This window comes from Trachypithecus francoisi, unplaced genomic scaffold (assembly GCF_009764315.1).
Source record: "Trachypithecus francoisi isolate TF-2019V2 unplaced genomic scaffold, Tfra_2.0 Lachesis_group13, whole genome shotgun sequence".
In the NCBI taxonomy this organism is placed as follows: domain Eukaryota; kingdom Metazoa; phylum Chordata; class Mammalia; order Primates; family Cercopithecidae; genus Trachypithecus; species Trachypithecus francoisi.
In genome coordinates, this window is record NW_022681458.1 from 23,039,929 (window position 1) to 23,050,756 (window position 10,828).

Consider the following 10,828-nt stretch of genomic DNA (forward strand, 5'->3'; position numbering starts at 1 on the left):
CCACGCTCCTCCTTCCTCTCTCCACCTCACTGAGCTGAGCGGTCCCTGTGAGTGCTGGTCACCAGTGCCGACCCCCAGTCCTGATCCCATTCCCAAAAGGATGGATGTGAGACCACCAGTGAGATCCTGTGCCCAGTAATGGGCCAGGCGGGTTTCCCAGGTGGGCTGGCTCTCCCACGGGCCCCGTGGCTGTACTCTGCCTTGTTGACGCTGGGATCTTTCCATGCCAGGTCCTCGTTTCTGCAGGCTGGGCTGCTCCAGGGGCTAGTATTGGGGCAAAGGAGCAGAGGCCTGGGAGGATGGCTGTTTTCACAAACCCCAAGAACCGCATCTAAAAACCAGCACAAGGGATGCCCCAGCCTGTCTGCCCTCTCCTCTGTTCCTATATCCCTCATGCAGAGGCTGCAGCCCCCATCTCTGTCTCCTGTATCACGTCCCTGTCTCCCGTCCCTGTCTTTCCCTCATTCCTTCCCTTTCTCTGTTCCCTGCGTCTCACTTTGCACCCTTGGCCTCTTTCTTGCCCTCCCAATTCAGTCTGTCTGAAGCCCTGTCCGGGTCCCTGCCCCTGCCCTCCTCCAGCCCCCTGCCCTCCTCCAGCCCCCTGCCTCCCTCCAGTCCCCTGCCCTCCTCCAGTCCCCTGCCCTCCTCCAGCCCCCTGCCCTCCTCCAGCCCCCTGCCTCCCTCCAGTCCCCTGCCTCCCTCCAGTCCCCTGCCCTCCTCCAGTCTCCTGCCCTCCTCCAGCCCCCTACTCTCCTCCAGCCCCCTGCCTCCCTCCAGTCCTCTGCCCTCCTCCAGTCCCCTGCCCTCCTCCAGTCCCCTGTCCTCCTCCAGCCCTCTGCCCTCCTTTGACCCCCTGTCCTCCGGTCTCCCTTTGTCACTTGCCATGAGGGAGTCCCCAGGCCTGGGTGCTGGCTGGGTGCTGGGAGCCCATGGTGTTCAGCTGGCACAGAGAGAAGGCAGCTACTGCTTCAGGTAGGAGCTGCCCGAATGGGTGAGGGAGGACACCCTGAGTGAGGAGCTGGTGGTTGGCAGAGCCCAGGGCACCTGACACAGGTAAGCAGCCAGCCCAGGACAGTGCCAGTCTGCTTGGGAAGTGCTACAAGGTAGGTGGACCCAGGGGGAGGCAGGACCAGGACCGGGTGAAGGGTCCTCCATTTGGGTGGAGGGCTCCCCTGGGTCTCTTGTGCCCTTGGGAAAAGGGTGATATAGGACCTGACCCCTAGAAAGGCAAATAGCTTGGGCGAGGTTGGTTTAGGAGTCATCCAAGAGGGGCAGGCCTGGAGTGCTGGGGTAAGGTAGGGAAAGGGTTAATCTTCCTTGAGCTGGATCAAGGGGCAGCTCTGGAGGTGTCCCTTGATTTAGAGGGCTCTGGAGTTAGGAGGGTGGGGGCCACTGGAGCAGGAACTGCCCCCGGATGGTGGGGACAGCTGGCCTCTCACCCCTGCCTTCTCTGTGCTGGGTAAGTCTCAGAGACTAGCAAGTGAGGAGCTGACCTGGCAGTGGGGACAGGTCTGAGCTGGGAGGCAGGTGTCTGTTCTGGAGGAGGTGTCTGCCAGGGAACCACTAGGCCTGGTATAAGTGTGGCGCTGGTTTCTCCCCGGGAGAGTAGGAGGAGGTGTTTGGGGTCACCAGGGGTGGGCAACTCCTCTCCGGGTCCCTGTGACCTCAGGACTCACTGCTGGTGGGTCTTCTTCCTTCACCCCGTGCCCCTGCCTCCCCACCTCCCGCACAGCCACCTTTGACATGGGGCGGGTGCCTGTTGGGCCAGGTGAGGGTGGCAGGGACAGGGACAGGCAGTGGGGCTGAGATGGAGGGAGGAGCCGGGGCTCTGGAGGTGGATGATCAAGGGGAGAAGGAGGGGAGGATGTGTGTGCTGCTGTGTGACAGTGGCGGGGACAGGGATGGGGATGAGTGTCTGTCTGCATGAGATGAGCTGGTTTCTGAGAGGCCTCTTGGGAGAGCCTGGAGCTCACCTGTGACTCCCTCCCTCCTCTATCTATGGGGATCAAGCTCCATCCCAGCTGCTGTGCCCTGACTCTGGCTCCAGTAGGGGTTGCTGCTGCTTGAGGCTCCCCGCTTCAGGGGCTTAGGGAAGAGCAGCCTGCACCCATCACCTGGGCCCTCACTAGAGGAGGGGTGATACCCTCGTTCTTGGGGTGGATAAACATCTCCTGGGTGCTGATCCCCTCAGGACCCAGGGCTCAGTGGCTACCCAGACATCTGGGCTGCCTGCCAGGGCACTCCTAATGCCAGTCCTGCTACTTACATGCCCCCATTCCTCCTCCCGGCTCTCCTGGAGCCCTCCCATGTGTGCTGTGTGTATATGGATTGGGAGGGCGGAAGGCAAAGCAAGGAGCCTGGGAGGTGGGGCAGCCGTCTGCGGGGTGGTGCCAGTGGCTGGGGTTAGAGATGTTATGAGCCAGGGAGAGGGCTGAGTGGGGCCACGACTAACTTGGGAGAAAGGATCGGATGCGGAGATGGCTTGTACATAGATGATCAAGAACGGGAGGAAGTTGAAAATGACCCCTCTCATCTCACAGAGACGGTGACTGACAAGGCGGCTTCAGACATTTGTCTGCATTACTGTGTTGAAATATTTCATAAATACAGAAAGGTGTACAAACTTCCCACTGACTGAACACACAGGTGTATTGGTATCCTCAGCTCTCAGAGTCTAGAAATTACCATTAAAGCAACAGTAATCAAGACAGTGTGGTATTTGTGAAAGAACAAGGACACTGAAAATCTGTCACATTTTCAAAGACATTATGAAGACGTGACAATTCAATGTAATGTGAGATCCTGGATTGGGTTCTGGAACAGAAAACAGACACTTCAGAATATGGTGACATTTTCATAGGGCTCACAGTCCTCTGAATAGCATTGCAGCAATGCAAATTAGCTAGTTTGGACACACGTGGCACGTAATGTAAGATGTTACCTGTAGGGAGAGCTGGTGGAGGATATATGAGACCTGTACTGTCTCTACCGCCATTGAATCTCTTCTATAAACACACAATTATTTTAAAATAAAAGGTTAAAATAAAAAAAGTGAGATTCCTGGCCTGCATTCACAAAATGAATTGGTAATAGCATAAAGCAGAGTGCTCTAGGAAAACCTGACAGTTGGCTGAGTGCCGTGGCTCACACCTGTAATCCCAGCAGTTTGGGAGACTGAGGCGGGAGGATCACCTGAGGTCAGGAGTTCGAGAACAACGTGGCAATACCCCGTCTCTACTAAAAATACAAAAATTAGCTGGGTGTGGTGGCGGGCGCCTGTAATCCCAGCTACTGGGGAGGCTGAGGCAGGAGAATCCCTTGAACCTGGGAGGTGGAGGTTGCAGTGAGCTGAGATTGTACTACTGCACTCCAGCCTGTGCTGGATTCCTTCTTAAAAAAAATTCCTTCTCAAAAAAAAAAAAAAGAAAAGAAAAGAAAAGAAAAGAAAAGAAAAGTTGACAGTTGTTATATTGTTACTGTTATTATCATCATCTTTATTATCATCATCACCATCTCAGCAACCATCCTTCCCCACCTAGCAGCACTTTGGACATTTCTCTGCACCTGTGTCTCTTGTATGGGGTCCTGGTCTTCTCAAGGCCCTGATGCCTCCCTGTCTCCTTCCCTACCCACTTTGTCCCCAAGCCTTCTGGCCCTGCCCCTCCTGTCCCCAGGGAGGCTGCTAAGTCAGTGGCTGAAGGAGGGGCAGCTGCACTCCCTGGTGATCTCCTGCCCAGCTGTCTGCACCCTGCCACGGCCTGGCCAGAGCCGGTTAGAGTGCAGCCAGCAGGGCACTGCAGGGGTTAAAGGAGGCCATGGCTGGTGGAGGGGGCCCACTCCTGGCTGTCTCCTGGAAGGAGGCGGTGCACTGCTGGCCCGCCCCTGGGCTGGTCTGGGAGGGAACCCCACTAGTAAAGCCCTCTGCTCAGTTGCTCCCAGCAGTGGCCCTGGGACCAGCTCTGCTCCTTGCACCCCACTCCCTGCCTGGACACAGGCTCACTCGCTGCCTTCTTCTGGGAAACCAGCTTCTTGCCAGCCACAGCCTCTGCTTGCATCACCAGCCACCAGTCCTGTCCTGGGAATCCCTTGTCCCAGACACCCACCTCATTCAGTGGCTCCTCTACAGGAAAGGTGAGTGCGTGAGTGGGGCTGGCAGGCCCGGTAAGGTTAGGGTTCAAAGCACTGTCTCCATCTCCACTCTAAAGCGTGGGCCCTGCTCCCTTGCCCTTGGGCATAGCCTGGCAGGAGTGCCCCCTCTGCCCTCCCCAGCCACAAGTCCTTATTCCTTCTTCACCACTCTGGGCAGAAATGGCCAGTCAAGGTGGTTAATGAACAGACTGTAGCTGCCTCCCCTCTGTGCCTCCCTCTCCTCCCACCCCTCCTCTCCTCTGACGCTGATGCCCTGCCTGCAGTGGGCCAGGGAGAGTGCTGAGTGGCGCCACGACTAATTTTGGAGAAAGGACTGGACAAGGAGATAGCTTGGGTGTGGGTGAGAAGGAGTGGGATGACATTGAAAATGGCCCCTCTCATCTCATAAAGATGAGACGATTCTCCACCAGGCTGGAAAATCCATATGGAGCTGACTGACCTCAGTGTCTGTACCCCAACCCCCAATCCAGGACTTGTGCTAGGACTGCCTGCCCAGATGTTTTAGGCTGGCCGCTGTCTAGAAGAGGAAACTGGATTTGGGGTGATGAAGGGGGACTCGGAGAAGGCTGCTGTGCTCCCAGGCTGGGCTCCCTGCAGGGGAGGGGATGGGGATAGGGGACAGGATGGGTGCTAGGTGGGGAGGAACTGGAGGGGGAGGGCAGGGAGGCAGGCAGTTGTGGGATGGGAATAGGAGGAGGACCTGGAAACTAGATTGCCAGGGTCTTTGGGCACAGAGGCTTCTCCTCTGGAAGCCCCAGTTGGCCCTTCAGCGTGGCAGCCGTGGGGAAGGTGTAGGGGGAGCACCCTCTCTTCCCCTCCTGAAGCTGCCGGGGGTGAGTAAAGGTCATGGTGGTTCAGACTTGGCCTCAAGTTGCACCTGCCCCTGCCAGCTGGTGGCCACTCCTATCTCCCTCACTCCAGCTCTCCCTGGACCTCAGCACTTGCTATAGCTGGGGCACCCCCGCCTGACACCTCTGGCCCAGGGTTGTGGGAGGGAGTGAGGGAGGATGTGGATTGAGATGGAGAGGTGGGTGGGAGAGCCCTGAATGGGATCAGCGCTGGAGACCCAACTTGAGGTTGGCCTGGACTCTGCTGCCCATGGAGGGAAGGGAGTTGGAGAGAAGTGGGCTGGTCCAGGCTTGGGGGGGGGGGGGGTCTTGGCCAGTCCGGCTGACCGCCAGGGCTGGGAGCCAGCACTGTGATCAGAAGCTGAGAGTTCTTGGTAGTGGAGGAGGCAGCCTGGGGCCCTCTGCTTCCAGGCGCCTGGCCTTGAGCCCTTGTGGCTCTGCTTCCCCATCCCTTATCCCATACTTCTTCATGCTTCACTTTCCGCAAAGTCCCAGTGCAGAATTTCCCAGGGAGGTGGCGGTGTCCAGAAAGTATAAGTACAGCGAAGCTGGTGACCAGGTGGAGCAGGGCTGGGGTGGGGTGCTTATAGGTTCATGGAAGATACTATTGTTTTGTGACCAACTTCTGGCCTCTGATGGGCTGTGGCTGAAGCCTTGGAGTTTGGGGACCCTCGGGCTCCTGTTTCTACCCAGATAGGAGCAGGAATCAATAGGGGTCAGAAAAGACTTTTGTTTGGTTGAAGGAAGAGGAGCCTCAGAGGTGGAAGCTCGGCTCAGGTGAAGGAAGAGCTTCCTAAGGACCTTGCCTTATGGGCTGATGTGTGACGTGGTGAGCTTATTTTGTCTGACACAGCACTTGCAGAGGCCCCACCTCCCTGCTAGTTTTGGGGAACCGGGAGCCTGATGCTCTGCCCTCACACTGTGCCCCTCCCTCACACCCATGACTCAGTGCCTACCAGGTCTGCCCCCAGCTGCTTCCTGCAAAGGTTCTGAGGTTCTTCCTATTCCTCTTGGCCCACTCTGCGCCTTGCCTACTGGTTAATCCCTGAGGGCTGGAGCATGCCACTATGAACATGAGCTTTTGTGTGGGCATAGCTTTCAATTCTCTTGGGTACATACCTAGGATGGGGTTTGCTGGTTCATGTGGTAACTCTATGTTTAACTTTTTTGAGCAACTGCTAAACTGTGTTCCAAAGCAGCTGCACCATCTTACATTCCCACCTGCAATGTGGGAGAGTTCTGACCTTTCCACTTCCTCACCCACATTGTTTTTGGGTGTGTTTTTCTGAGTGTGCCCAGCCTGGTGAGTGTGAAGTGGGTTCTGGACCTTTAACTTCCTGGTTTTTCTCTGACACTGGGTTCCATTTGGAGATAGGTTATGGACTTAGACATGGTGGGTAGTAGGATGGTCATCCCTTACTCCAAGGCAATGGCTGGAGGACGATCTGTTTTGTGGTTCAGAAAAGAGCTGGATTGCTTTAGTTGACTTCTTATTTGAGAAACTGGGATAACATTTTTGAATGGCTTCAGCCTACCCTCTACACCCAGGCTTCCCCAGAGCAGGATCTCTGCTGCCTCTGTAGCAAGAGCAGAGCCAGCAGAGATGGACTGAATGAGGAGAACAGGGGAGTCAGGGCTGGATGGAGGCACACACGTGTAGGACAGGAAGGGGCCCCAGCAGGGCTGGAGAGCCACCAAGCAAGGGTAGTGCAGCCCCTGTCTTCTCTGCTTCCTGCCGCCCCTCCCTCTTATTGGGGTGCAAACTGGCTGTGTCTGCTCATCCTGCATGGCGGCACATGGCTGCTCAGAGCTCCCCAAATAACCTGTTACGTTTCCACCCACAGGAATAATCAGGCAGCGCACTTGCTTATCATTTTTTATTTATTTTTATTTTGTGTCATTTTATTTTTTTGAGACGGAGTCTTGCTCTCCGCCCAGGCTGGAGTGCAGCAGTGCCATCTCGGCTCACTGCAACCCCTGCCTCCCGGGTTCAAGCAGTTCTCCTGCCTCAGCTTCTCAGGTAGCTGGGACTAGAGGTGAACGCCGCCACACCCAGCTCATTTTTTTGTAGTTTAGTAGAGACTGGGTTTCACTGTACGGCCCAGGCTTGTCACGAGCTCCTGACCTCAGGCAATCCGCCTGCCTCGGGCTCCCAGAGTGCTGGGATTATAGATATGAGCCACCGTGCCTGGCCGCTTATCATTTTTAGTATACTTTTCCAAACTACACACACATTCCGGGAGCAGGCCTCCTTTTACCCAAAAGAGAAACACTAGGCCTTACTAATTAACTGAAGACTGTCCCAGCTCGAGCCTTCCAAAACTCCAGGCTACTGTTCAAACCATTTTCTGGAATACTTCTTTCAAAATAACTTTCAGAAGGATGCACAAAGAGATTCATCCCTCACCTTTATAGTCAAACCTTGATCTTTTTTGAGGGTACAACCCCATTGGAGTGGCTGCTTGGTCCCCTGATTAAGAACTGAGTGGCATCTCATGTTTCTGAACATTAAACCCAGCCTCTACAGCTGAAGGTGCTCACCCCCGAGGGATCCAAGTAGGATTGAGTGTTCTGTAGTTATTATCCACAGGGAATGTTCTACAAAGTTTTGGGAGACTGTGATGTCACGGGAAATGCTAAGAATACGTGTCCAGCATGGAAGGGAACCAGTACGGAAGTCTTTTGATAAACTGTGGCATTTATCACTAACATTGTCTCAAAACTTTAGACTACCTGCCATATACAAATTAGAGGTGAAAATTACTTCCATGTAATATACAAACCAACACAAAGAATCCTATCCCAGCTTCTTGGGTGGATGGGCAATAATCTGGGTAGGGTTTATTGTGCAATAATCCTCTTCTGTCTTCTATAGGCCAGAAAATAAGTTTACCTCAAAAATGGAAAATTTTAGCTGGGAAGATTACATGTGGGAAGACATCTTCAGTGGAGAATTTAGTAATTACAGTTACAGCCTTGACCTGACCCCTTTTCTACTAGATTCTGCCCCATGTTGGTCAGAATCCCTAGAGATCAATTATGTTTTGGTCATCATCTATGCCCTGATGTTTCTACTGAATCTGATGTGAAACTCCCTGCTGATGCTGGTTATCTTATTCAGCTGAGTCAGCCACTCTGTCGCTGATGTCTACCTGCTGAACCTGGCCTTGGTCGACCTGTTCTTTTCCCTGACATTGCCCATCTCAGCTGCCTCCAAGATGAATGGCTGGATGTTTGGCACAATCTGTGCCAGGTGGTCTATCTCCTGAAGGAAGTCAACTTCTACAGTGGTATTCTACTACTGGCCTGCCGCAGCATGGACTGTTACCTGGCCATTATCCATGCGCCCCACACACTGACCCAGCGGCACCACTTGGTCAAGTTCATATGTCTGGGTACGTGGACCCTGTTCCTATTAGTGGCCCTACGCATCTCACTTTTCCGAAGGACCACCCTATGTTAGCCCAGTCTGCTATGAGGACATGGGCAACCATACAGCAAACTGGCGGATGCTGTTGCGGATCCTGCCCCAGACCTTCGGCTTCATGGTGCCACTACTGGTCATGCTGTTCTGCTATGGATTCGCCCTGCGCACACTGTTTAAGGCCCACATGGGGCAGAAGCACCGGGCCATGAGGGTCATCTTTGCTGTCGTCCTCATCTTCCTGCTCTGCTGGCTGCCCTACCACCTGGTCCTGCTGACAGACACCCTCATGAGAACCCAGATGATCAAGGAGACCTGTCAGTGCCGCAACGACATCGACCAGGCCCTGGATGCCACTGAGATTCTGGGCATCCTTGACAGCTGCCTCAACCCCCTCATCTACGCCTTCATTGGCCAGAGTTTCGCCATGGACTCCTCAAGATTCTAGCCACACATGGCTTGATCAGCAAGGACTCCCTGCCCAAAGACAGCAGGCCTTCCTTTGTTGGCTCTTCTTCAGGGCACACTTCTACTACTCTCTAAGACGTCCTGCCTAAGTGCAGCCCCGTGGGGTTCCTCCCTTCTCTTCACAGTCACATTCCAAGCCTCATGTTCACTGGTTCTTCTTGGTCTCAGTGCCAGTGCAGCCCCCATTGTGGTCCCAGGAAGCAGAGGAGGCCACCTTCTTACTAGTTTCTCTTGCATGGTTTAGAAAGCCTGCCCTGGTGCCTCACCTCTTGCCATAATTACTACGTCACTTGCTGGAGCTCTGTCCATCCCGCCCCTGAGTCCAAGGCACTCTGTATTCTAAGAAGTGAAAATCTACACTCCAGTGAGACAGCTCTGCTTACTCATTAGGATGGCTAGTATCAGAAGAAACAAAACCATAAAATAGAAAGTGTCCACAAAGATTTAGAGAAACTGGGACTCTTGAGCATTGAGGGCGGGAATGTAAAATGGTGTGGCCACTGCGGAAGACAGTATGGCAGCTTTCCTGAAAACATCGGACATAGAATTATCACATGATCCCGCAATTCCACTTCTAGGAATTGACCCACAAGGAGTGAAAGCAGGGACTTGAACCCATATTTGTCCACCAATGTTCATAGCAGCTTATTCACAAGACCCAAAAGGCAAAAACAACCCAAATGTTCATCAATGAATGAATGAATGGCTAAACAAAATGTGATATGTACATAATGTAGTATCCTTCAGCCTGAAAGAGGAATGAAGTACTCATACATGTTACAACATGGACGAACCTTGAAAATGTTATGCTAAGTGAAATAACCCAGACATAAACAGCTAAATAGTTTATGATTCCACTTACATGAGGTACTGAGAGTGAACAAATCCACAGAGACAGAAAGCAGAATAGTGATTACCAGGGACTGAGGGGAGGGGAGTGTGGGGAGTGATGGTTTAATGGGCACAGGGTTTATGTTTGGGATGTTGAAAAAGTTGTAAAGATAAACATTAGTGATAGTTGTACAGCAATGTCTGAGTACTTAATGCCACTGAAATGTACACTTAAATGTCTAAAATGATAAAATTTTATGTATATTTTACCTCAGTTAAAAAGAAAATACCTTGGTCCTCAAAGGTACGTTTGCCAAAGAAACAAGGCTGGAATTTCTTGCTAAATGAGATCGTTAAATGTCTTTCATTGCTTAAACCACTTTTGTGTGTTTATTTTGTTTCTTCCAACCAAAAGCTTCCAAACTGCTACAGAGAAGTGGGGCAAGAGTGAGCAGAGGTCTTGGGTGAGAGTCTTTACAAGAAGTAAATCTCTTTGTTATTTGTTGTGTGGTAGAGAGAAGGATGGAATAGAGATGGAGCCCAGTCTTGCCATCCCCTTGCCCACAACCCAAGCTTCCTGCTGTAGACCACACATCATGGAAAGAAATGTGTTCTGGGATGCTTGAGGGCGTCTCATGTCCTTGGTTGAAGCAGTAGTCAGGAGTGTCAGGGATGGGACTCAGCTAGAAGGTGCAGTGGGTTGAGTAAGTTCACCAAATCCCCCGATCAGGTAGCAGGAAGGCAGAGAGCTCTCCCAGCTCAGCCAGCAGCACCCACTTTGAGTGTCCCTCCCTCTCTCTCTTTCCCACCCAAGCACACACCCATAAAAGTGTCTGGCGCCTTGCGCTGACCTTCCTGAGCTGAAGCAGAATGAAACTGCTGCTCCATTTCCCCCTTCCAGATCTCACATACAAGGTCCCTTCTGGCCCCCCACTGATCTGGAAATGTGAAAGGAAGAGAATTTGGGGGAATCACCATTCTATCGTATCATGCTGACTCAGTACAAATCCTCCACACAAACTTATGTGCAAACTCTAAGGAAAAAGAATGGTTCCCACAAAGGTTCAGGTGATGTTTATTAAAGGGTCGGGGAAGGCAGAAGCACACT

The 10,828-nt window shown here is 53.0% G+C and overlaps 1 pseudogene across 1 annotated transcript; it reads left to right on the top strand.

The window, feature by feature from the left end:
• Nucleotides 1-36: 36 nt before the first annotated feature.
• On the top strand, nucleotides 37-10,007 carry LOC117094545 (annotated as a pseudogene). The gene is made up of 3 exons (XR_004441575.1): nucleotides 37-160; nucleotides 3,930-4,131; nucleotides 7,873-10,007. The product of XR_004441575.1 is annotated as a C-X-C chemokine receptor type 2-like (transcript).
• Nucleotides 10,008-10,828: the final 821 nt, after the last annotated feature.